This window comes from Nyctibius grandis, chromosome 9 (assembly GCF_013368605.1).
Source record: "Nyctibius grandis isolate bNycGra1 chromosome 9, bNycGra1.pri, whole genome shotgun sequence".
Taxonomy (NCBI): Eukaryota; Metazoa; Chordata; class Aves; order Nyctibiiformes; family Nyctibiidae; genus Nyctibius; species Nyctibius grandis.
In genome coordinates this window covers 18,889,275-18,914,096 of record NC_090666.1, presented here as the reverse complement: position 1 = coordinate 18,914,096, position 24,822 = coordinate 18,889,275, and the positions used below count along the sequence as shown (strand labels likewise).

Genomic DNA, 24,822 nt, shown 5'->3' with positions numbered 1-24,822 from the left:
ATTCTCTAGCTTTACAACCGCTAATTTAATTCATATCTGAAGTTTTGCAGATGAATTCTCCATAAACTGAGGGATTTTGATTAACAAAGTATCAGCAACATAACCTCAGTACTTACGATACAGTTTAATGCTTTGCTTCCAGATCAGCCAAAGAAAGATCTTGTACCTAGCCACACAAGCACTGGTGTGGACAATACTAAGTAACAGCAGGATTGTACAGAATAATATTCAACATGCTTGGACTAGACCTGGGTATCCTTCATGCCCATGTTTTGCCAGATAGTTTTGGCTTAAGGTCTACAGAATCAGTGACAGGTGGGTGATCTAATTAAAGCAAAGACTTTTGGGTGAAGCTAAGCCAGCAAAATAACTTTTGCTGCTACTGTGGTGGGCTGCCCTTAGGGAAAGACAGAAACTAATGGAAACTTTCCCTCACATGCCAAAATTGCCACTGGGCTACTGTGACAATGACAACAGGCTTACAAGAGCTGATAAGACTACAGACAAATGGTGATACCATGGCATTCACCTTTGTGCTGTCCTTCCTTGTGTCTTTAATATGTCCCTTCAAACAGGTTATCTGCAGCGGTGCTGTGGAGCTCTCATTTTGGAGAAAGATACAGAATAAAGTGGAGATCTCGTGTGCATGTCAGGTGATGAAGTTTCACTGCATACTTTGTCACACAGGAGTGAGAGGAAGATAAGTAAAACACCCCCAAAAAATCAATACAGCAAATATAGTGCCCAACCAACTTTTACTTCCCAAAATAGTAAATAAGAGAGTGAAATTCTCTATCTGCAGGACAAAAGTGTCAGTAAAAGAGAAAGGTAGTCAGGTGTTTTAGATAACAATTGTCTCTGAAGCACAGGACACACATATCAGCTTTCAATAAATTCATTTGCAGGTGGCTATGAAGTTACTCCAGAATTTGAAGAATGTTGTTCTCTACACTTGTGTGATAAAGGAAAACAAGTGACATAACTGTTCAAACTGAAACCAGAGAGAAGTGGATTTAGAATTGATCTTGGATCGAAAGAGCCAGCCATGCAGTTTAGTGAACATTACTGAAGGCAAGAATGGTCTGATGGAAAGGATGGATACTTACAGAAGCCTATAGCCTTTCAACATTAGAAAGAATTCAAAATATCACAAGAAATGTTACAAGAAGCATTGGCCAGAATAGTATACAGATTCCAAGCTGGAATTTAACAAAAATTGGATTTGTACCTGCTTAGAAAACTATCATGCGTCAATACACGTGTTAGCATACAGGAAAAAAAAAAAAGGTAACAGTTGCGTTATTGTGCAGACAATCAGCAAGAACCCACAGAATGCATATGGCAGGGACAAAGGAATGACAATAGTGCCACTAGCAAAGAAGAATTATTCACAGAAGTAGCAAACACTTTTGTAAAAGTATAAATTTTTTTTGGCACTTTCTCCAACCAGAGAACTTTGATGACATAAAAGATACAAGGATTTTTCCTTGGGTAATACCATTTTGAACTGGAGTGGGGTGAAAAGCAACACAGCGTGGCCAGAAAGTTCTGAACAAGAACCAGAATTTTCAAAGGCTGAAGCTAATCAAACATGTACGTCCTAGACAGTGGAAGCAACAAATCTAGGTAAGAAGTTAACTGAAAAAGCTGATTTCATGGTGAGGCTATCACTGACCGGCTCTACCAGACAAACAAAAGGTATAAAGATGCTTTGGAATGAGCTTTGGAATGAGGAACATATGTAAAGAACTTTACATCTAAATCAGTTGCTGATTCACACCTGAGCAACATGTTTCTAATGAAAATCTTCGACTTGAAAAGGTTCAGCAGTTATAGATACTCCCTAGCACACTGGACAAACATCAATTGCTAAAGCTTTTGTCCAGAATGAAACCAACTTACTGGAGTACTCACTCCCTATATCACCAAGGAGTGAATTGTTAGTGCAACATGGGACTATATTTAAATATACAGGAATTTCTAAGGTGTTTCAAAATGTACATTTAAGTATATATGAAAGTTATTTGGGGGGGCTGAAAAAATATCTAAGACAAGGGCTGGAATTACCCTGAACTGGCCTAAAACGAAAGGCCAGAAATGGAATCTTCAGGGTTGTCCTATATGCCAAAAAACACAATGAATAAGTAAACACAAGCAGTACAAAATATTGACACTGCAGTTCTAAGTAGGATAGATTTGTTTACATTGCTTGGAAAAAAAATACACTTCTTTTAGATTAATATTCTTGTTTTGCTGAGACAGCAGCTCCTAATAAAATGAGATCTAAGATGCTGATGGTGTATATGCAGTATTGGTACTAGATACAGCACTGCTGACAGTAATATCTGATAAAGGACAACTTATTAAGCAAAAGTATAAGTTGTTCTAAGTAATGGAGTGATCTAAAAGTTTTATCCTCAAGTCTAATGGATTTAATGGACAATAATAATGCAGATACTGAAAAAGGTGCCTAGTTAGATTCCAGTCCATGTTATAACACAGCACTATCACTACTTTCTTTAATCAATGTGGGCAAGTGGTGGTAATTTTTAAAGTGCTACCAGAGAACATACATAGAAATAAATTATTAGATAATGTATATATGATATTAAAAGCATTTAGGGTTCCTTCCCATTGCCACTGCATACAGTGTTATCTGTGTGTTCACAGTGGGAAACATTAGTTGCCAGCCTTAAAGGATGCAAATGATCATCCCAGGATTGCTGGGTACTATAACCTGGGAGGAATAGGGCACCCTATTTCAGTTTCAGAAAGGAAGAAGGTAAGAGGCATCAAATTTACCTTTTTGCCTAAAGGAACCTTGGGAAAGTAACAATAATGCAATATTTAGACAACTGAATATCAAAACACAATCCAGTCAGAGAAAATGGGCTTTCTGGCTTTGATTAATACTGGATTCAACTTCTTAAGGCTCAGTAACAATGCAAAACATCTTAAAGTCTAAGTGGATTAAGTAATAAAATTCACTACTAGGCTGGTTGCATGTAATTTGAAATAGTGTTGAAGGCTAACTTGCTTTTTCAGCAGTACTGTTACAGAACCTTGGAAAGAAATGGTGTCATGGACTAAATGGCCAAGTGTCTAAATCCCATACAAAAGAACCAGACGGAGCACTATAAAGCTCTTCCAGTTCAAGAAGAAACTGTCAGATAAAGTGTACTATTTGCAAGCATCCTAAGAAAACGAGTGATCAGTGACAAACTCATTTCCCAGACTGCTGTGCACTTTTCTGCCATGGTCAAGGATGTGGCACAAGACTCTGTCTTCTGTCAGGGGAAGAACACTCCTAAAATCATAATTTATGCTAATTCAGAAATGAAATGCAGGGTTTATTACTTGAGAGCCTGGCAGCAGAACAGCAATATGCAAAATCTACCTTGTGAACAGTATGTACTGTAGGCAGAATTGTTAGAATGAAGACTAAAGATGAAGCCAAGACTCCTGGTGAGATCTATCAGATGCTTATTAGTGCAAGAGATTTCGAAAGCTACATGACAGAAGGGATAAAACAACAGAAAATAATCCAGGATAGTGTACAGTCAAGGAGGAGACATAAATACCAGTGCTATGTGTGAATATAAGCTAAACATTTGTAAATGCAAGTTCTACAGAACAACTGATGTAAAAAGAAGACAAAAGTACTGACCTACTTCATGGCTCTTCATGTTCTGACTACCTCATGCAAGCTTTAAGGCTAACAGTTCATCTTCATCCTCATTCATTCAAAATCATCATCCAACTTTCTACTGAAGGCCTCCCTTTCTCCTCATCTGCCAAGAAACCTGCAAGGAGGTTATTAATGTAATGCTATGTGGAAAAGTAGTTGAATGAAACAGTGTCATGACTCTTCAAGTATGGTGGAAACTTCTTCCAAGAATCTCTATACCAAGTCACCTTTGATGTTTATAGTAGGCTTGCAGCTCCATCCCCCCAGTTAGCAAACTTCTGTGCATATCTACTGAAGAGGAAAGAAAGAAAAGTGTCTTTGCCTCAGGATAAATGAAAAGGGATTTCAGTTATGTCTGTTCTTGACAATGTCTAGTATGATAGGAACTTGCCGAAGACCAAGTTCCTGACAATATACAAGGGGAAAGAGACCTTTGAGCATAACTATAATTTTGTTAGGATGTTAATTAAAATCCATATTGATCCACAGTGGAAAGTACACAACAGAAAATTGATATATACTATGTCTGGTGCTGGAAAGTCATTCATAAGAGTACTCAGGCTCCACAGGAAACACAGTGCTATCACTGACACAACAAAGGGTGCTAAAACTAAATAAGGTATGTGGCCATGACCATACTATGCTCACTTGAAAGACAAGGTGGGGAACTATGATTGATTCTATTCTAAATCAGCAGCATAAAGCAAAGAGTAGATAAAAAATGGGACAGGAGCTACATGTTTATAAAGACTTTAAAGGAGAAATGACTTAAGCAAAGTCCTTTAAGGGAATATTCAATAGAAGCAATATGCCAACAGCTTTGTCTAAAACCTCCTGCACAAAATTGTCAGAATCAGACATATTTGCCCTTTGGTCTTTTTTTTTTTTTCATCATATACCACTGCAAATATTGATGTATTTCAGTAATGCACTAAAAATTATTTTCATCTCTGCTGAAGCTTGTATGGTAAGTACCTTTTAAAAACAAAACAAAACAAAACAAAACACAACCCCTTCCAATATTTAAACGAGAAGATGGCAAATTTCTGTGTGTCACAGGGATACAGACTTTTGCATCAATGTAAAGATTTTTCTCAGCTTTGTAACTAGCTAATCTTCAAATAAATACTAGTTAACCCCACATATAATGCACAGAGTTTGCATAATTTGCCTTTCTTTGAATAGCTGGAAAACAGGAGGTTTTAGAGTAATTTTGTTAGGGGATGCTCTTAAATAACCATGACTATATACAGTAAAGAATCAAAATGTGCGGTAGAAACTGCAAGGTCCAAATTGTTAATCCAACAAATGGATGACCAGGAAATGCAGCATGTATTTACAGTGTTGATTAGGGCAAGAGAATTGAGAACATCCTAAAACACATGGAGCCCAACAATGCAATATACCCAACCAATATTTATTGCTGCCTCTGTAGAAGCAATTTCCATTTTGATGCGTTCTCTCACACATGATGTTCTGAAACAGTTAAGTAACATGAAAAATACAGGTTCAAGATTATATCTGTCACAGATGAAAATACAGCATTTATGCAGCATTACATAATAAAGCTACTAGTTTATGGACCTAAGGTCCTCTTGGGACTGCCACAAATCTACATATTGTCATACAGTGATAGATTTTTACATTTGCATATGTGAATTAAAAAGAAACCACATTAATAACCAAAAAAAGCAAAACAGTTATTGAGTCTAAAGGGCTGAGGAAATTTAACAGTGTCATTTGGTTCTGGTAAAGGTCACTATTAGTTCACAAAATCTGTTTGGAAAGCCACCTATCTTAGCCAACATTTTATAAAGAAATTGAGGGGTCTATTAAAACCACCTAATTCCACAGGGATGCCGACTCTGAGGACAGATCTGCATTTGTTCTGTACTTAAAAGCAGAACTGTGGGGAAGGAAGAGACTTCTGACAGTTCTTTGCACACTTATTTTAGAAATTAGGAATGAATTAACTCTACCAAACTGTTTATCTGGCCAGTATGTCTAGCAAGTAATTTCTAAAATTCTACTATGCTAATAGAGGTGAACTTATTAACACTGAATTTTGCCAAATAAAATATCAATTCTGTGGAGATAATCAATGCTAAGCATGGAGCTCCACAAATTTATGAAACTCAACAAATTAGGGAAGAGATTATATGACATGATATCGGCAATAACAGATGACTGGAGTGATGATCTTAGAGGTCTCTTTCACTCTTGTTTTCCCAAACTACTACATATAAATTAGATACAAGGTTTCACTAGTAGCTTAATCCAGTTTTCGACATGAATATTCAGAGTTGAAACATGAATACATGCTCTCACTACATCATCCAGACTATTTCAGCTCATGGATAAGTCCTGCACACTGCCATAGCCATCCCTCTCTCTGTTATGCTTTAATCTAATGGCACAATTAGTTCAATGAAGGATTAGATATTGAAATTTCTAATGTTCAGACTTTAACTAAAGTTCTCTTACCCTTAAGTATCAGAGAATGCAAGACATACATCATCCTCACATGTTTTAGTGGTAAGCATTATGTATGTTCTACCATATATAAAAATTCGCATGCAGGGTTATTGCTACAAAAAGCTGTATCTAACCCAACGTTCTGATATCTCTAAACAGATTTGTAGACATATGACAAAAAAAAAATATAAATGTACACATAGCTACCCACATCTGTATATACTGCCACATGATTTTGGAATAGTACATTTGACAAATGCAGTGTATAAAAAATGGAGGCAAAGGTCCCATAGTTTACTAATAGTATGCACTTTTTTAGAACATTTTATAAGGTCTTGGTTTAACCTACCTGACATCCCTATAGAGCTGGAAAGTACAGACTAATGTTTAAGGCACAGAAAGAGAGGTAAACAAAAAAATTACAAAGCACAAAATCCCAGGCCTCCCAAGTTTTCAATAGTGAACACTAAACCACTGAAAAGCTACCAGCCTTATTTTGGGGTATTATCTTCAGTTCTTGACCACTTTTTCATGGAAATCTCTCCATCCCCCCACCCCAAGAGAAAAACAATATATTCAATCTGAGGAAGCCACCTTGTCTTTTTAATAGCCTTGCCTGACAAAGAATAGGCCTTGTAATAGATGAGATACATAAATGGAAAACCATTCAACATTTGAGAGGTGACTAAATTCACTAGCCTAGTGTCAATTTTTAATTCCTAGGTTTGTTTTTTGAGGTTTTTTTAAAGGCCACTCATGAAATATTAGAGATGCCTGTCTTATATTAATGTTATGTCCTCTGACATCTACTCAGTGAAAGATAAAAAGATGGCATTAAGTTTTAGCAGTGAAGTGAAATGTTGCATGGTGCAGGGTGACCCAGTCTCATTTAACAGATTACCAAAATATAATAAAATAAAACCCATGATCTTTACACTGGCAAAAACAGTGCAGCAAGAGGACAAATATAATTTTAAAAATTCAAAAGACCAATTGAAATGAATTGTGTATATATGTAACATATAAGTGAGTCCTCTGCAGCTATCCAGTCTTTGTAAGAGCATCCATATTGAGAGTAAATTTTAGTACAGGCAGATTCAGCTTTCCCTGCAATTTTATCCTGCTACTATATCTAACTCAAAACAAATGTCCCAAACTCAATTAAGCTGTTTGATTACAATAAAAATAGTCTTTGCTCTTCATCTTAGTCTCAGTATCTACTGGCTGATAACTCATAGTTCACAGGGAATGCATTGTCTAACTGCATTAATCCACAGCTGCGAAAAAAAAAAGAAAACTCATACCAGTCTGATGATGTGTGTGCAATTCAATTATACCAAGATAAACTGCCTTGGGTTAAGATTACCAAAAGAAAACTTTAGGAAGCATATATTTTGTAAAACAGATCTAGACTTAATTGATATAATTCTTCTCACTCAGCTTGTTTTTGACTGTTATTACAATTTTCATACACCTTTCTCTAATGTGTTTTCTGATAGCTACTGACAGACTTGAGGTATTTTCATGATGGACTTTGGCTGTAATCCGCTATGGCCATTCCTCCATTTCTAAACCCTCACATTTAGCCCTTCAAACCCATTCACTGAGAGCTGCCTCACCTGTCACTCTGATTGCAATGCCTCCCAGACCCTCATCAGCTCACCTCATCTATCCACTGTCACACAAACTTGGGCTCGATTTGTTGAAATGGAGGAAACTTCTACTGGGGTCGAACGATGTAATTTGGGGTTGAAACTAAGTGAAGGTTGCTGGTTTGGACAGACCATTAGGTGAAATTCTGTCAAACAAATCCTGAAAAAAAAAGAAACCAAAACAAAACTATGAATTCATGCCTGTATTTTGCATGGAATGACTCCTTTCAAAATAATTTCTAAGTGTTTTAAATTAATCATAGTGGTCCTAGAAAAGTGCAAGCAAGATTAAATGAAAAACTACTTTTTTTTACTTTTGCTTTTTAAATATCCTTTGGCAAAGGAGATAAGGCAATACCTAAACAGAGTTACTCCCTTACTTGCATATTTATTGCTTACACAGTTATTCCCTAGCAGTGAAATTCTCCTTTAGCACACAGGTTTACATTATTAGCAGGACAGACGTTGAATCTAGGAGAGTTATGTTCCTTCTTCAGCTCTGTTTGCAAAAGTACAAGAAAGCCAAGAAAGCCAAGAAAACAAAACCCATTGAAAACAATCTTTTTTTTTTTTAAAAAATCTTTCTTTTGAAAAAATTAAAACTGCCAAATAAATGTAGCAAAATGTAATGAATGTTACTTTGTTTTAAAATGCCAGTTCTGTACCAACTATAGCGATGCTTGCCCTTGCTGCTGCAACCTGATCTTTAGATTTCATGAAATGATGGCGCGGTACAAAACACAAGTATTACAGCACCACTGGGAAAGAAGTTCAGGACCGTAAGATGTTTGCAGAGTCATTTTAATTACGGAATTTTACTCAATAGAAACAGTCAAATTAAGGCAGTACAAAACTGAAAAATTTAGTTTTGCCCTTTATTTACAGATGTTTAAAAGAAGAAGAAAGGTTGAAATGTCAAATGTACTTTTACTTCTACTACACAACATTATGTAGAAGGTACGGGGCAACGTACTTTGTATAGACAATTTAGCCCATGTTATTCATGGGCTGATTCTGATCTGGGTACATCAGAAGAACCCTGTAATGCAGTATTTCACTCCAGTGCCTCAAAAGGCATCAGCTAGCAACCGACCTACCCCAGCCAACGGTTCACAGTCCTTAGTTTAATGTCGTAACTGGTAAATTGCTGGCAGCATTTAAATGGACATTCTTCATCTACTAGACACAAGGCAGAAGGAGAGAGTTAGTGAGGGAGGAGGTGACGGAATCTGCAGAGTTAAAACACACACAAACATTCACAACCTCAAAACTGTACTATTAATACATCAGGAGATCTCACTGAATGCAGTTTCTTACCCATTCTGCCCAGATTTGTGCCACTAAACACAAGGCTTAAGAGCCTGAAAAAAAAAAATCCAACCATGTGAAAGAAAAACCCTCTGTATAATAAAACGGCAATAAAAATCCCTTACCAATTATTCTACTACCTTCTCAAAATAGGAATAGTGTCTCTTATGCCCTAATTTTATCACTTTCTTTGCCCCACGTTAAAATACCAGTGTAATTATCCTTCATAAAGGTTGACTAAAGTCCCTGTGAAAATCTGCTCAGGATGATTATTTAGTTGGCTTTTTTATTTGTGGAATTTAGGCAAGAATGTTTCAAGCTGTTTGTCAAAATAACTGCTTGATCTGCTTTAGTATTTTTGTAATTGTTAAAAAAATAGCATTTTCTAATAAACAGAGGGAGAGTAAGGTTAAATACTCTAATTACCAACTTGTAAGAAGAGAACATTGATGAAAAGTTGTGCAGAGGGGTTCCTAATCTTGATGTATTTGGAGCCAATTTTAGGATTTAATGATTGCAGTGTACCTAGAAATGTAAGGCACAGCAACATGATATTAGGGAATATTCTTCAACATTTCCATAACGCATTTAAGTGCTTCTGAAAGTGTTTTGTTTCTCATTAGTATTTTCACATGCAAGTTTATTATTTTACATTCTGATGATTTTCAAAGCATTGGACTTCACACGTGACACAAATTCTTTCATTTTAAGAAGAGAGATTTCAAATAACTTGATGTATTTATCTAAAGGAAAGTTCACAGTGGTGAAAATTTTTCTGCTGTTTCCTAACTACATGACCTGGTCTAATAAGTAGGAAAAAAAAAGGTTTTTCCCTAAAAAGCCTTCCCAAAGTACTCTACACCAGAGATGTTAAAAAGGATTTATTAACATGGCTAGACTTTATCTAGGGGAGCATCTCAATTAAAAAAAAAAGTTGAAACTTATTTAGGTACTTAATTAAAACCATATGTAAATATGGTTTTCTTGAATAAGGCTTTTAGTGCATAAGCAGCGCAAAATTGCTACTGAAAAGCTATCCTGCAAATGATGAAAAAGCAACATAAACTCATGGGAGTTTCCCCCAGTCATACATTTTTTCCAGTTCTCCAACTACTATTGATTTAGCAGAGGTACAATTCTTATAAACATTATAAAACTGCACTTGCCACCCTTCTCCCTCCAGAAGCTGACCACAACCACCACCACCATTACACAGTAAAAGGCATAGAGGAGTTTGATGACAGAACAAGGATGACGCAGAGGTGAACCCCCAGAAGATGCAGACAACCACAGTGTCCCACAGCCACTCTCCTGCAGCTCCAGAAACATAACTCCAGGATCTGGCTCCCTGTCAAGTGCCCCATGAGCAGGCCCATGGGGCCTTTCAGACCAAGGACAACCATTGCAAAACCTTTGCCTACATTCCTCAGCCCTTCCTAACTGTCATTAAATATTGCTAGAATCCAGCAGCTCTCTCTCCTTCTACCACACCAGTTGTACTTTGTAAGCTTGTCAAAAAAAAAAAAAATAATTTTTTTTGCAGATAATGAAGTCTACCATTCTCTCATCTCTGTCTTAAATACCTCATTTCTTTCTGGCAGAACTTTTTCGGAGGTACCACAAGTAAGGCTCTTACCACCGAGTGATTCCATGAAGATTGTGTCTTGGAAGTTTCTACTTTTGTAATTATTTCCTTTTAAAAACTTTCTAATTCAGTACCCACATCAGCATATGTATTCCTATGAAAAACTCTACGTAAATTTACTGGAAATTACACTTTTAAGACATTTTCAATCTATGAAATTTGACATGGGAAAAATATTACTTCTCTAGAAGTTGACAGAGTGGTTAAAAAAGCTACAGAAGGATTATCACTGGCTATTAAGTGTGATAGTTTGAGCAATTTCTATGGAATCCTTTCTTATTTTATTTCTATTAGATTCATTAGCATATTTCCAGCTAACAACTAACAATTGTCCCGTGTATAAAAAAAAGCCCTCTCTAAATCTGCTTCAACGGCTAGACATTATGGCAATCAGTTAAAACCTTCTTATTTCTCATTTGATAGTTTTACACAGTGCAAAAGAGTTACATCCCTTTGGAAACTAAACACCCTGCTCAGCATTGCGGGCCAGTCCCGCGATGCCTATGGTGGTGTGGGTGCACGTTCCTTCTGCCGCAATGCCTGCAGCTCCTGCGTAGTTCCACACTTGTGGGATCTCACACTCTTCTATACCATCCACTGTTGACCTCTGCCAAGAGACAGATAGGCAGGTCTTCAATCTAAGCTCACATGTTTCTTGTGACGACCATCATGCTTGTAAACATATTTTTTTATTTCAGATATATGTACCTACCTCACTTAGGTCCTCCAGATACCAGATTCCTGGCTGATGCATCCACTGTTTAGGTACCTGAAATGCCTGATGTGCCTCAACTGCCCAATGCTTTAGTAAGCAGCCTACCAGGCCTGCTTTGTGGGAGCTGCAATGCTACGCAAGAACTCAGGTAACTTATTTACACCCAGTTTATCCCCCTCCAGGACTTTTTTTTCTGTTTATTTTGTATTCTTTTAATGGAAGACAAACAATTTTTCCACATTAACAATGGGTTTGCAGTATTGTGTGGTCACCTTCTAGTTAGTAAACTTTAACATCCTCCATTTTGTCATAAGATCACACAAAGGCTTTCTTGCTGCACAGTGACAATCAATGTTCTCTCCTACTGAGAGGGACACAGGCTTGGTTGCGGTGAGTTGACCCTAGCTAGACGCCACGTGCCCACCAAAGCCGCTCTGTCACTCCCCCTCCTCAGCTGGACAGAGAAGAGAAAATACAACGAAAGGCTCATGGGTCAATATGAGGACAGGGAGAGATCATTCACCACTTACCATCGTGGGCAAAGCAGACTTGACTTGGGGAAATTACTTGAATTTATTACCAGTAAAATCAGAGTAGGATAATGAGGAAATAAAAACTAAATCTTAAAACACTGTCCCTCCACCCCTCCCTTCAGTCCCAAATTCTCTACCTCCTTCCCCCCACCAGCGGAGGGGGATGGGGAATGGGGATAGCGGCCAGTTTATCATACGCTGTCTCTGCTGCTCCTTCCTCCTCAGGGGGAGGACTCCTCACATTCTTCTGCTCCAGTGTGGGGTCCCTCCCACTGGAGATAGTTCTCCATAAACTTCTCCAACATGAAGAACTCTCCTTCCCACGGGCTGCAGTTCTTCATGAACTGCTCCAGCATGGGTCCCTTCCACAGGGTGCAGTCCTTCAGGACAGACTGCTCCAGTGAGGGTCCCCCACAGGGTCACAAGTCCTGCCAACAAACCTGCTCCAGCATGGGCTCCTCTCTCCACAGGGCCCCAGGTCCTGCCAAGAGCCTGCTCCAGTGTGGGCTTCCCATGGGGTCACAGCCTCCTTAGGGCATCCACCTGCTCTGGTGTGGGGTTCTCCACAGGCTGCAGGTGGAGATCAGCTCCACCACGGACCTCCATGGGCTGCAGGGGTACAGCCTGCCTCACCATGATCTTCACCACAGGCTGCAGGGGAATCTCAGCGCCGGCACCTGGAGCACCTCCTCCCCCTCCTTCTTCACTTGGTGTCTGCAGAGTTGTTTCTCTCACTTATTCTTACTCCTCTCTCCAGCTGCAGCTGCACAGTTTCCCACCCCCACTCTCCCCCCTTCTTAAATGTGTTATCACAGAGGCACTACCACCGTCTCTGATGGGCTTGGCCTTGGCCAGCAGCGGGTCCATCTTGGAGCTGGCTGGCATTGGCTCTGTGGCATCTCACAGAAGCTACCCCTGTAGCCCCCCACTACCAAAACCTTACCACGCAAACCCAATACATTGGTTTAGTGTATGTTATTTTCTCCAGTTTTCATTTCTGTGCATACTGCCATAACACATAAGTTACTCTTAACATTCTTTTAAGTGTTGTTAAATGCTACACAAACTTTACATGGCAAGCCTGTAATTCTTAATGCATCAGATTTTCTACGTTAGTGGTTGTTCATCTGGTATGATTTCTTAATGGATTCTTTTTAAAAGAACTAGATTGTGATTAATTGCAGCCCATGATTATATACATGAAAAGGACTGGCTTGAACCTTTACCCTAGACATACACCAAGGTGAAAGAAAAGATACAGGTTATGGCTTAATAGTTTTACTTAGATAAATGGTGACATTTCTTAATAGAACCAAACAATTCTATATTTTGTACATCAAACTATTTTTTTTTTTTAAACTGTGTCAAGCAGGCATCAGAACTAAGAGGTACACACTTCACTGCATGGAAATATGTCTGCGATCAGCACCTGCCTTTCTATGGAATAGGTTTGTACATCGAAAAATTCGACAGGCTGCAATTGTTAAAGAGCATTCCAATATTTATTTAGATTGGGTATCAACGCTTAGCACAATTCTCTTTTTTTTTCTTCCAGGTACTAAACTTCGCCTTCTCAGAACAGGCTAAAATGTCATGTAGTTAGTCTGTCCACTGGAGAGTTTTCCAGAACATAAAAAAACAAAACCAAAACCTGCTCTGCTGCTGTTTATTTAGTTCTGTTTGTATGGAGGTGGGAGGCTCTACAGAGCATTTTCACACGTATGCTCCTATCAAAAGCGTTCTCTATGAGTTAGTGAACAATTTTAAGCTAGTGGCTAGTTTTTTAAATCTCTGAGAATTAAGAACCAGCATATTTAAAGACAGAGAAGTTGAGCTCTAATTTTTCAGAGTTCTGTCATGTATTCACAGGAGGGCTGTTTTGAATTTGTCAAACTAAGTGTTGGAACAAGGGACTCAGAAAAGAATGGGTTCTTTTTATCATCACGTCCATTTTTGTGGTCCAGGTTTTTCAGCCATGATGATCTGGAGTTCTGTGGACAGATTTCCAACAGATTCTACCAGAGGATGTGAAAATGCTTCAAAAGCCAAGATCCAGTTTAAAAAAGACATCAATATACAAATGTCTAAACCGAAAACAATTTCAAATACACTAATAAATCCTTTCTTTTTTGGCCCCACTACCTTTTCCAAATTTAACCCTTTTACAAGTTAACCTTGGAGCTTCAGTAATCCCATCTGACTACCACAAGAGTCACTGTCTGCTAGATCACAGTGCCTCTCAAGCAATTTTTCTCAGCCTCTATTTTGTCACCTGCAAAATAGGGCAACACTTTTGGAAAAGTGTATATAAATGCCTAAATATGAATGACTGACATTTTGATATTGCCTTGTCTCTATCAGCTATATTATGAAGAGCACACAGTTTTATAGGAAGTTCCAACTACAGCACAGCCGGAGGCATAATTTCTATAGTTTAATCAGTGAATCACTTAGCATCACAAGGTTCCCTTTTCCTTGCTCAGTATGCTGAAATTGTTCATCTCCCCAGAATCATTCAGCTAAACTTATTTCATCGTAGTAGGAATATTAAAAAAAAGCTAGGCTTGCTGTGTCTATTTATCAGAACCTGAAATACTCTGACAATTGAAGTGTCAATTTATTGCTGTGCTGGTCCTGTTTTAAGAGTAAAACTGAAAGGCATATGGTTGATAAAACAACTTGTAACTGCTTTGAACATTATCTCAGAGCCTGTGAACATACATCAGCATGTTCATCCCCATCTAGCTGGAGATATTCATCCTCAACAGAAGCAGATCATGAGCAAATGCCAAAAAAACAGAGTAGAAGTCAGATTTCCCATTTATTATTTAAAATGTGCACTCTGCAACTGTCAAATTAAAGGAGAGCTTTATGAGCATCCGGAGAGAAAGGAACAGGGGCTCAGCAGCAACTGTGCCAGCCCCACACAGCACCATTTGCAATATGGTCCTGCGCTACCCATGCAGTGCTCCATTTGTAGAGCTGGACGCAAACCAACTCCTGCGGCTCAGGCCGGAGGATGGGATGAAACAAATCCCAGCTCCCCCCCAAAACCTGTACGCAGCCCCCAGCGCCAGCAGCCAGTGCCCAAGAGAGTACTGGAGCAGGAGGCAGCAAGGGAGCCCGAGGGCTGTTCTGCCAAGAAGTGCCCTCAAGGAAATTTTGGCTTGCCTAGAGGGGTGGTGGCTCACCTCCAGCCAGGCTGGAGGAAAAGCACTTTGGCCCCTTTCATGGCTGGGCGAGCTGTCGCAGTCATGGTTTTCAAAAAAGGTTGTAATAAAAGTCAAGAGAACTGTTTCTCCCAACTTCATCTCTATTGCCTTTAACTGCATCCTCTTCACATGTGCTCTTACAGCAAAGTGGGGCATCCAGTAGAGACAGACCCAAGTCTCAGCTAAGGACCTTGCGTGCTATAACTATACAGAGCATAGATGAAAGTAAAATTTGCATTCAAAAACAATAACAAAAAAGCAAAGTAAAACACCTGATCCACACTGACATCAAAACCAAAGTGAATTCACAGAAAATCTCAGCAATCGTCACTGGAAATACACAAGCTGATATCCTTGCTATTATATAATAAGTAATCATTGTAGTAAACAAGAAAAAACAGTATTTGTAAGTTTATTTGAAAGTGGTGCTGAAGTATGAGGAACAAAGCCAGAACCAAGTCTTCCAGACCCAAAACCTAGCTCTGACATGGAAATCTTCTGCTCACTTCTAAAAATTTGCTCAAAGCGTATGTCCTTCACTTTGCTGAAAAAGGCTCTCCCACTCAAATACACAGGGCTGTCTACATGTTTAGAGCTAAGCACATGCACACTTATTAGTGGGTTAATCCTTCCTCTTGAGGCCTCGGTAATAAAGTGGGGATAACCACCCTTACCTACTTTGTAGGATGTTGTCAAAATTTATGCTCACAGAGCCATCAGTAGGTGAAAATCATTATGGTTCCCATCCTGCAATTGCTAATGCATGGGCTGCCTGCTGCATGCACACCAGCCCGGCAAAAGCTAATTGAGTCCTCTGAAGGTGCAGCAGTTTGCCCAGGCCCTATAATAAACTGTTAAGTGTTTAAAAAACAAAACAAAACCCCACTATATTAAATGTGAACACAGCACAATTTTCAAATGATCCTGCAGACCAGAGTCTCTGGGGGTAAGCACGGCACAGGAAAAGCATTCATAACAGAATACAATACGGGGGGGTGGGGGGGGTGGGGAAGAGAGAGAGAGAGAGAGAGAGAGAGAGAAACACAGCTATTAAGGCAACTATTCAGTATAACTCTGTGTGCACACACTCCTAAACACACACTCACAGGCAAACACACACCTAAGTGCATACAGCTCCTAAGCTACAGTAAATCGATTATTGTATGTATGTAAACAGATGAAAACCCAGGCACGCAACTGATTCACGTTATGTCTTCTGTCCTTCCCTAAACTTAACTCTCATCAGGAAGAGAAGGCTGGAAAAAATTGTACTTGATGGTTCACTTTGAAAAATGTAAATGAAATTAAGAAAAGGTCTGAGCCAAACCAGTTTGCTCATCAATATACCCCACAAAACCAATTTAACTGACGTCAAATTCAAATAATTCACCTGACGTCACGTTGGAGAAGCCAACCATGAACACCTCACAAATTATTATTTTGATCCAATTGTTAGAACAGAATTACAGCAAAAACTGCACTTTCCACAGCTATTAAAGCAGTGACCCTGGCAGAGCATGCCTTTGTGCTGAACTTTTTATATCACCAAGCCTATTAATCAGGTGGCAGTTCAAACTGATGCGCTTTATCTGGCCAGTGCTTTAATCACTTGGTATTAAATGGTAATTAAGACTTTTCACATTCAGGTTTAATCCAAAAAAATTAAGTGTAAAATCCAGTAATTTAATAGAGAGTTGTGTTCTTTACTGTGGTTCAGCCTGGACGCTGAGGATGCAGCAATTTACTATTGACAAGCACTAAAGGAGCAGGTCATTTCACAAGTATAGTGTGGACAAAGGTGAACCGGGCAACTGATGAAATCTGTGGCCAAGGCGAAATAGCAATCTCTGAGCCAAATGGTAATAAAGTTACTGAAATGAAGCAGTGTAGCTTCTCAAGTGAACTGTCTTAAGGAGCATACAGGCTTCAGGATGGCTTGGCTGAAGTAATTAAAACATTATTTGCTGAGAGCCAATCAAGGAGGTTAGCTCTACCTCTGATTTTGTGTGCTACACCTGAAAAGCAAAAATACGTGTGTAAAACAGCAAGAAACACCAGCAGTTGTAGCTGACTTTCTATGAAACAGTGTCCACCTCTCAAAAAGTACTTACTAAATTTGCAATAAGCAGGGCAAAGTAAGAGTCATGTTTTAATGTTCTTTCCCACATTATCAAATTGTATCTCTGTATTTTCTATGACATGCAGGAATGAAGTAGAAACACAGTCAAATGTCACTGCCCAAAATTCCCTGCTAAATCAAAGACAATTACTTCCCTCAATAGCTATTAAAGGCAGATAGCTTAATCATTGGGGAGGCAATCTAATGTATAGGACACTGCAATAGGAGTCCAGAGATGTAGGCTTAACTCGCGGCTCTGCTACTGACCTGCTATATGACCTTGGGCAAGTCTCTTCACATTCCAGCGCCTCTTTGTGTCCCTATTAACCTTTGTGCATCTCAGCTATTTAGAATGTAACCTTCTGACGCAGAACAGTCTCTCACTACATGTTTTTACAATACCAGCACAACAAGGTCACCATCTTGGTTGAGACCTCTAAGTGCTACAGTAATCCAAACAAATAAGAACAATATATTCAATTATTCAGAATCCCACTTACATTTATTCAATTTTCCCATAACAACTGGATAGCTGAGACATCACCACAGATTAGAATGTACACCTACATCCTTTTAATTTTAATGTCTTACCTGCTGTTCATGTAATTGAAATTTGTACTGATTTTCATAAAGCGAAGAACACCTAACCCACCACCTAAAACACAAACAATGGAATGAGCCATTGGTTCCCAAGTTATTTAAAACACATGGGAAATAAATCGTTTGTCTGAAAGGAGAAACAAGAAGGTCCACTCAGTATGAAGTTTGACCCAGCAAAGCACTTAAGCATGTCCTTAAATTTAGGCACGAGTAGTCCCACTGAAGCTCTTAAAGTAAGCTTAAATAAGGAATTGGAGCTTTTCAGAGTTTGGGGAATACTCTGTAAAAGATCTGAAAAAATTACAACAAAAACATGAGTGTAAGCACATTAATATGCATTTGTGAAATTACGCAATATGAACAGGTTCCCAAAGCAGGGGAAAAATAGTGCTTCCTTTAAAAACAGGTGATTAAATGTTCTGTGTTTCCTGATATTAACCATGCTCCCCAACAAGCATACAAGCACACCTATATATGCAATTCAAAAGATGTTTCAAGTATTTGCGTGTCCCTTATCTATTTCAATTGTACTTTGAAAATATTTAGTTGCAGGAAAAATTAACACAGATACCTCTGTGACATGTTGTCTTCAAAAATATTATTCAATCAAGGTATATTTTTCATAAATTCTGTCTGTACTTTCAAGAAATACCCAAACTGTGCTAAATGAGGAAAAATATAGGCTCCAAGCTAGAAACAAAACTAATAAGAAGAAAATGTAGGAATTGTACATGAAGGATTTTACCTAATTTATTTACCTAGAAGCTTGAACCCAACAAGCATCAAAAGATCATAAAGGTTCGGTTACTTAAACAAGTCTGTACAGTGGAATGCACATTGACAGGAATCATTCTTCTTTTCTTGATTCGGATACAGATACTTGAGTATGCTCACCTTCAGTTCATGCTTTTTAACTCTGACTCTTTGGAAACAAACAAACAGAAAACAAGGAAACATTAAACACTCCCAGTTGGAAATTGTTACAAAAGCACCAGTAGCAGAAAAGAATTGTAATTATAAATGTACTGACCCACAAAGAAAGCATTGAACAATTATTTTGGCAGTGCAACTTTTGCGAATCAGCTAAAATCCCACCTGAAGAAAGAGCTCAAGCCTACACAGAATCTGATACATCAATAACATGCCATGAATGACAGGAGAATAATAACCATCACTAAAAATAAAAAAGAAAAAAAGAAAACAAAAGAAAAACCACATGTGGCTTAATAGTCATCCTTTGAAGACAACTGAAAGCTCTAGGAAAAATAGAATAGGTTGTCTGCTGTTTTCCCTAGTCTCATAATTTTTTGCTGCCCAAACTCCAGCTTGGGGTACAACATAATTTTTGTTTTCCACAGAAGAAATCTTGTTTGTAAGTATGGCATGAAGGTAGAATGAGACAATGGTAAAATTGTTGAGGAGGTTGGAATGTTCACAACTTGTTACCACTGTAAAGGGATTATTATCTGAATAAATATTACATAAATATTTGTCTTGAATGTATAAAACTTGTAGCAATCATAAATGCTAGTGAAAAACAAAAAAAAACCCCAAACACATCAAGAACTCATGTAATAAAAGATGTGTCCTTAAAGATATTTTCTTCTCTTTGGGAATTTAAATGTAGTGAAAATTTGGAAGATGCAGTTTCTTTAGCAAGGAGCACGGTTACCGTAACTGATAGACATTGCCAGCCTTAGAATTCTGATTGTGTTTAATACTGTTTCATGTTGCATCAAAGTACAAAATCAATACCATTTGTCTAGCAAACAGGAAAAATGGAATCTATAAACTGCTCTTATTGAGTAATTAAACACCTACTATTGTCACGAGTGGCGAAACAATGAATTTGGTAAGACAAATTTTTGCGAGAAAACGCTGCAGTGATTAATACCTCCCTACGTATTAAATAAAAATGACTGCCTTTTGTGCGGTACTGCTGGCAGAAGAACAGGAATGAGAGAAGTAGTTGCCAGTGCCACAATAACAGGCTAACCTTGAACTGAACTCCTTTCCTCAAGAAATTAAATGCTGTAGCAGGACTTTAAATCCCTCCACTTAGAGCTCATTTGTGTTCCACGTAACCTGCAGCTCCTGAAGAGAACTCATTATCTTCAAAAGGAGAATCCTTTTATAATTTCTTTACAAATGTGTATATTGTTTCTACAAAAAGTATTTCATATCAGAAAAGGGATAAGAGTATTAACAGTGTAAGCAAGGCAAAAAGTCTCATATCATTAAGACACCATTTCTGCTTCCTGGGAATTCAAATGCCAGCTACAGTGGTATGGAAAAACGAATGAGAATGAGGTTAAAGAAAATGTACCTTTACAGCAAAATTTTAATCTGTCAGATTGATGCTAAACTGCCTTGGTCTTTCTGCTGCTATATGTTGTATTTCTATGTATAGACCCCCTCCCCCAATGCCCCTCCTGTAGCTTTGGCTTCCTATTTTTCTTTTCACTTAGAATGATGCACTAGGAACAACTATAGAGTACAAAAGATGAATCTATGGATGTGACACTTGTAAAGGGTAACCCTATTTCACAAGTGAGATGGGACAAAAAAGAAAGAAAAGAGGCCACAGAAGCAATAACTGCTCACTGAATTACCATTAAATTGTAAGATTTACAATCCAATGTACAGTAAGTGCATATCTAATGGAGTTTGTCCTCTAAAAGAATATAAAGTAGATCTTTGCAGCATAAGATGTATGCAGGTTATTTTATTTATTTTTTTTGCTTTTTTTTTTTTAAATTGGGGCACACAGAAAACAGATGTGCACATAAATTCCAGAATTTTTATACATATTAAAAATAAGCCAAAGCCAATACAATAAATGTAGTGTAATTAGTAGGATCTGGCTTCATATTTTCAAAACATGCTCACATTCTACAAAGAGAGATAAAAAATTACTTTAACACAGCCAGTCAATACTGCTTTCACAGATATCACTGGTAAAAGCAGATCACATATTATAAATTCAGTTTATTGCTCTGATCTACTGGAGTTCAATGAAATGACTGAGATGACTTTTTGGTGCAGGCGGCAAAGCAGCTGCTGACCATTTCAAACGTTTTCTAAACAAAGTATCTGGACAGAAGCGTCAGACCACTTTGTTCGTTACAGCCTCAAATCACCTACAATATTTATTTCATGTAATGAAAGTAATATGAATAAGGCTGATGTATAGCATTATTATTTGTAAATATTTTTGTCACTAATTTCAGTGCTCTTATTCATATGAGCGATTTAAGTTTAGAAATCAGCAAGGCATGTCAAATAATTATTTAAATAGAAGCAAACTTTTACATGAAATACTAGGCATATTCCTATTATACGATATTACCAGGATATAAATAATCACATGTTTTACAGGATGACTCTGGAAAATTCAAGCCTGTAATAAAACCCAAAACTATCAAACAAACAAAGGAACTTCTGGGTGGGTAAGCCACTCAAACAGCAGTAAGGCAGATCGTGTTCTGCAGTCTTAATTTGAATTAAGTTTTATTTTCCTTAGTTAAACCTCAAGCTTCCACATTTCCACAAACGGCATTAAAACTTTTACTTTCCTACCTAAAAGGAAGTTTGCCTACCACACAAATTTTCCCATTATCTGGCTTTTATTTCAGAGGATTAAAAAGCAACGCACAAGATCAGCAACGATAGCCTTGTTCTCTCCAACCTTAGTGAATCAAGTTCACTGGAGGTAAAGCAGTGGAATTATCAGTACAAGTGGCTGTGTCATCAAAGCTTTCTGAGAGGTAGTGTATGGAAATGCCTAAACAAACAGAAGAGTAAAAGCCGTCTGTATAGAAAAGGGCTCTCCCAAGGCTTTTCATTAAAACAATCCCAATTGCAGCTTCATGATGCAGCATTATATTATGTGAAAAATATAAAATCTTGACATTTTTCTAAATGTGAATGGGTTAAAGAACCTCTTCACGCTACAGTGAGCCTGAGAATTTCCAGCAGCTGATGAAGACCAGTTGACCACCTGATACTTTTATCAGCAGGGTGATAAAATTAAAGGATTGCTTTGATTTGCTTGAAGGATTACTTTCTATAGTTAATTGTTTAAAGTGCACAGTCTTACAAAAGGGAAAAATATCAAGAAGGTTAATGTAGAGTGAGCTAATTGCAAGCTGATTACATTGTGCAAAGCAAGAGATATTACTTGTGTTACATACCATCACAAGGACTAGCCTATTCCACCCTGCTGCTGCAGCAAACAAGCTGATTTGCTAACAAAGTGGTCAGCTCAGGCACTTGCACAGCATCTCGGTAGGTCCACAGGCGACTGCTTCCCATGCAGAGAATCTCAAGCTCCATTTTCCAATCTGATTACACGGCTCCTTATTCCGGCAGCCTTAAACCTTCATGGCAGTTTACCAACATTTTCATCACTTTTTCTTTTACAAAGCAAAAGAACTGATAAGCTCTCAGGTACCCGGGATTTCATAGTCGATGGCTGGCAGGCAGCCAGCTTCCCTCACAGCACAACTGTTTCGTGCCACAATGCAAAAAGCACACTGAATTTAACAGATAGCACAGAACTATTAGAATTTTGCAGTACGTACAAGCAAGCAGCATGTTTCTGTCTTTGCAGAGGTAGACAGTGCGGTTTAGTCGCATTTATAACATGCCTAGACCCAAAAAGATGGGTTTAAAAAAAAAAGATAAACCAGAACAAATGAAGACAGAGTGCTGTCACTGAGTCAATCACACTACAAAGTGTGCACCCAAGTTACTTCATTGCAGTGCTGCCAAATTACCAGGAATTAGAGACAATACTAATAACTTTTGATAAAACCTTAATTAAGAAAAACAAATCTTCAGATTAAATGAAAGTGTTTGACATAAACTGAAACATTATTTTATCATTAAAACAAATGCAAAAAGGAGACACTATTGTCTATTTTTGGCATGTGAAATGCTTACATAAATCATTAAAATATCCACAAGACAATACCTGGGTTTATTTATTCTCTGGCTCAGAAATACTACTTGAATGATGAAAGAACAAAAACACGATTAATATTGGCAAATGTGAAACATCTTTATAAACTGCTTATTTTGATGTATATCATGTACTAAAAATCTGAGGTACACAGGAAGAATTATAAATATATATGTAAAGGTATATATCTATATATATAAAGAAAATAACAGAATGCAAAATGAGAGTTCTGGAAAGAGATTATCCCACAAATCTTAAGGATTCCAGCAAAAAGAAATCCGTTAAAAAGCAAGGGAGAAGGAAACTTCCTTATTTTTGCTTAAAGAAAAAGACATTAATATTAAACCAACAAGTTTTTACTTATTGCTACTGAGGCTCACTCTCCCATTCAAAGAAATGTGTTATTCATGTATTATTTGCCTAAAGCCCAAAAGAACCTATATGGAACTAACGTAACATGAAGTTAATAGTGGAAAAAACATTTCCCCCAAGGAAAACATTTTTTTTAAATCAAGCGGACCAAACTAAAATCAGAAGGAGTACGGCCCCATAAAGTATTCTTAGAAGAAGAAATGCAATTTTGCATATCATCACTTCTATCATAAGGGAATGCGGGGGTATCATGGGGGTGGAAATGCGAAGGGTAAGACAATGAGTTATGGAGGCAGGGGGAAAAAAAGGTACAACTAAGCTAGCACGATGTCTCAGTGCTCCAGATCACCAGTGCGTTGACCCTCTGTGTCTCTGAGTCATTAGCTGGAATCCCAGCTCTGCCTTCAGGAGCAGGGATTTGAACTCGCGCACCGATGCGGTGTGATTCGGGATCTCGAGCGTGCCAGACAGCGGGGTCACCTCCTCAGCGGGGAGGAGGCCGGCGGCCCCGGGAGGGCCGGGCTGGATGCGGGCCTGTCGCCGGGCACTGGACACGCTGCTGACTCAGGCAGGGACGCTGACAGGCACCGCTGCTTCTCCCCATCACTCCTGGACGGACTGGTTTTAGGCCACTGGTGCTGACAGGTGCATGCAAAATTCAGAGGGACATTATCAGCATATCCTTACTTGTCTCTGTGTGCGTGCAGGTGTGTATTTGTGTATATACATCTCTGTGTGCAGCTATACAAATGTTTACATGTATTTATGGAGACATACCGAAACAGGCTAAAGTGGCTTCTCTGCAGCCATACATAGTGCTCAGCACTGCCAAAATATTCCTACACCAACTCTTCTCTTTAATTCAGCTACAATTTTATATATATGCATACACAGACCCTACATGTGCATATCCTATACGCGTCATTTGCACACATGCAGTACTGCGTGCAAGTAGCTTTATCTTTAAAATTATGTTTGCTAATTTACATGGAAATTTCATCTCTGATAAAATAAAAACCACATTTTAACCAGCCTCTAATACCGACACATTATCCCCCTGAATGATTCCTAGTAAACTGTTTATTCCAACTGTAAGGTTTGAGAGGGTTTGTCGCTTGCAGATGCAGGCTGTGAGGATGCCTTTTTGTGTGTGTGTTCCCCCCCTTTTTTTCTCCCCTCTATGATTTATTGGATGGTGACCAAACCCACTTAAACTATATTTGTCCGTATGAATCACTAATCTTCATGTTTCTAATTAAAATGTAAACAGTGTAATGAAGACATCAAGTTTTTAGGCAAATGTCTCTTCCAGTGCCACTTGGGGTATGGTAATTACTGAAGCAGATCTACGGATGCTCCTGGATCCTCTACAAGTCCAGATTAAAAGCATTACTGCTAAACCTTGCTTTTTACACCAGGGAATTGTGTTCTCTAACCTATTCCCAGTTTGCTTACAGATGCATATCTCTACAAGCCTTTATAACTAGTCATTAAAAAAAAAAAAAAAAATCAAAATATAAGTTTATCACATAAATGGAAC

At 38.2% G+C, this 24,822-nt stretch overlaps 1 protein-coding gene across 1 annotated transcript in view; it reads right to left on the bottom strand.

Moving 5' to 3' along the window:
• FIGN (fidgetin, microtubule severing factor) overlaps positions 1-24,822 on the bottom strand; it is a 100,472-nt gene that overhangs the window by 54,410 nt on the left and 21,240 nt on the right. The gene's annotated exons all lie outside the window — the stretch shown is intronic.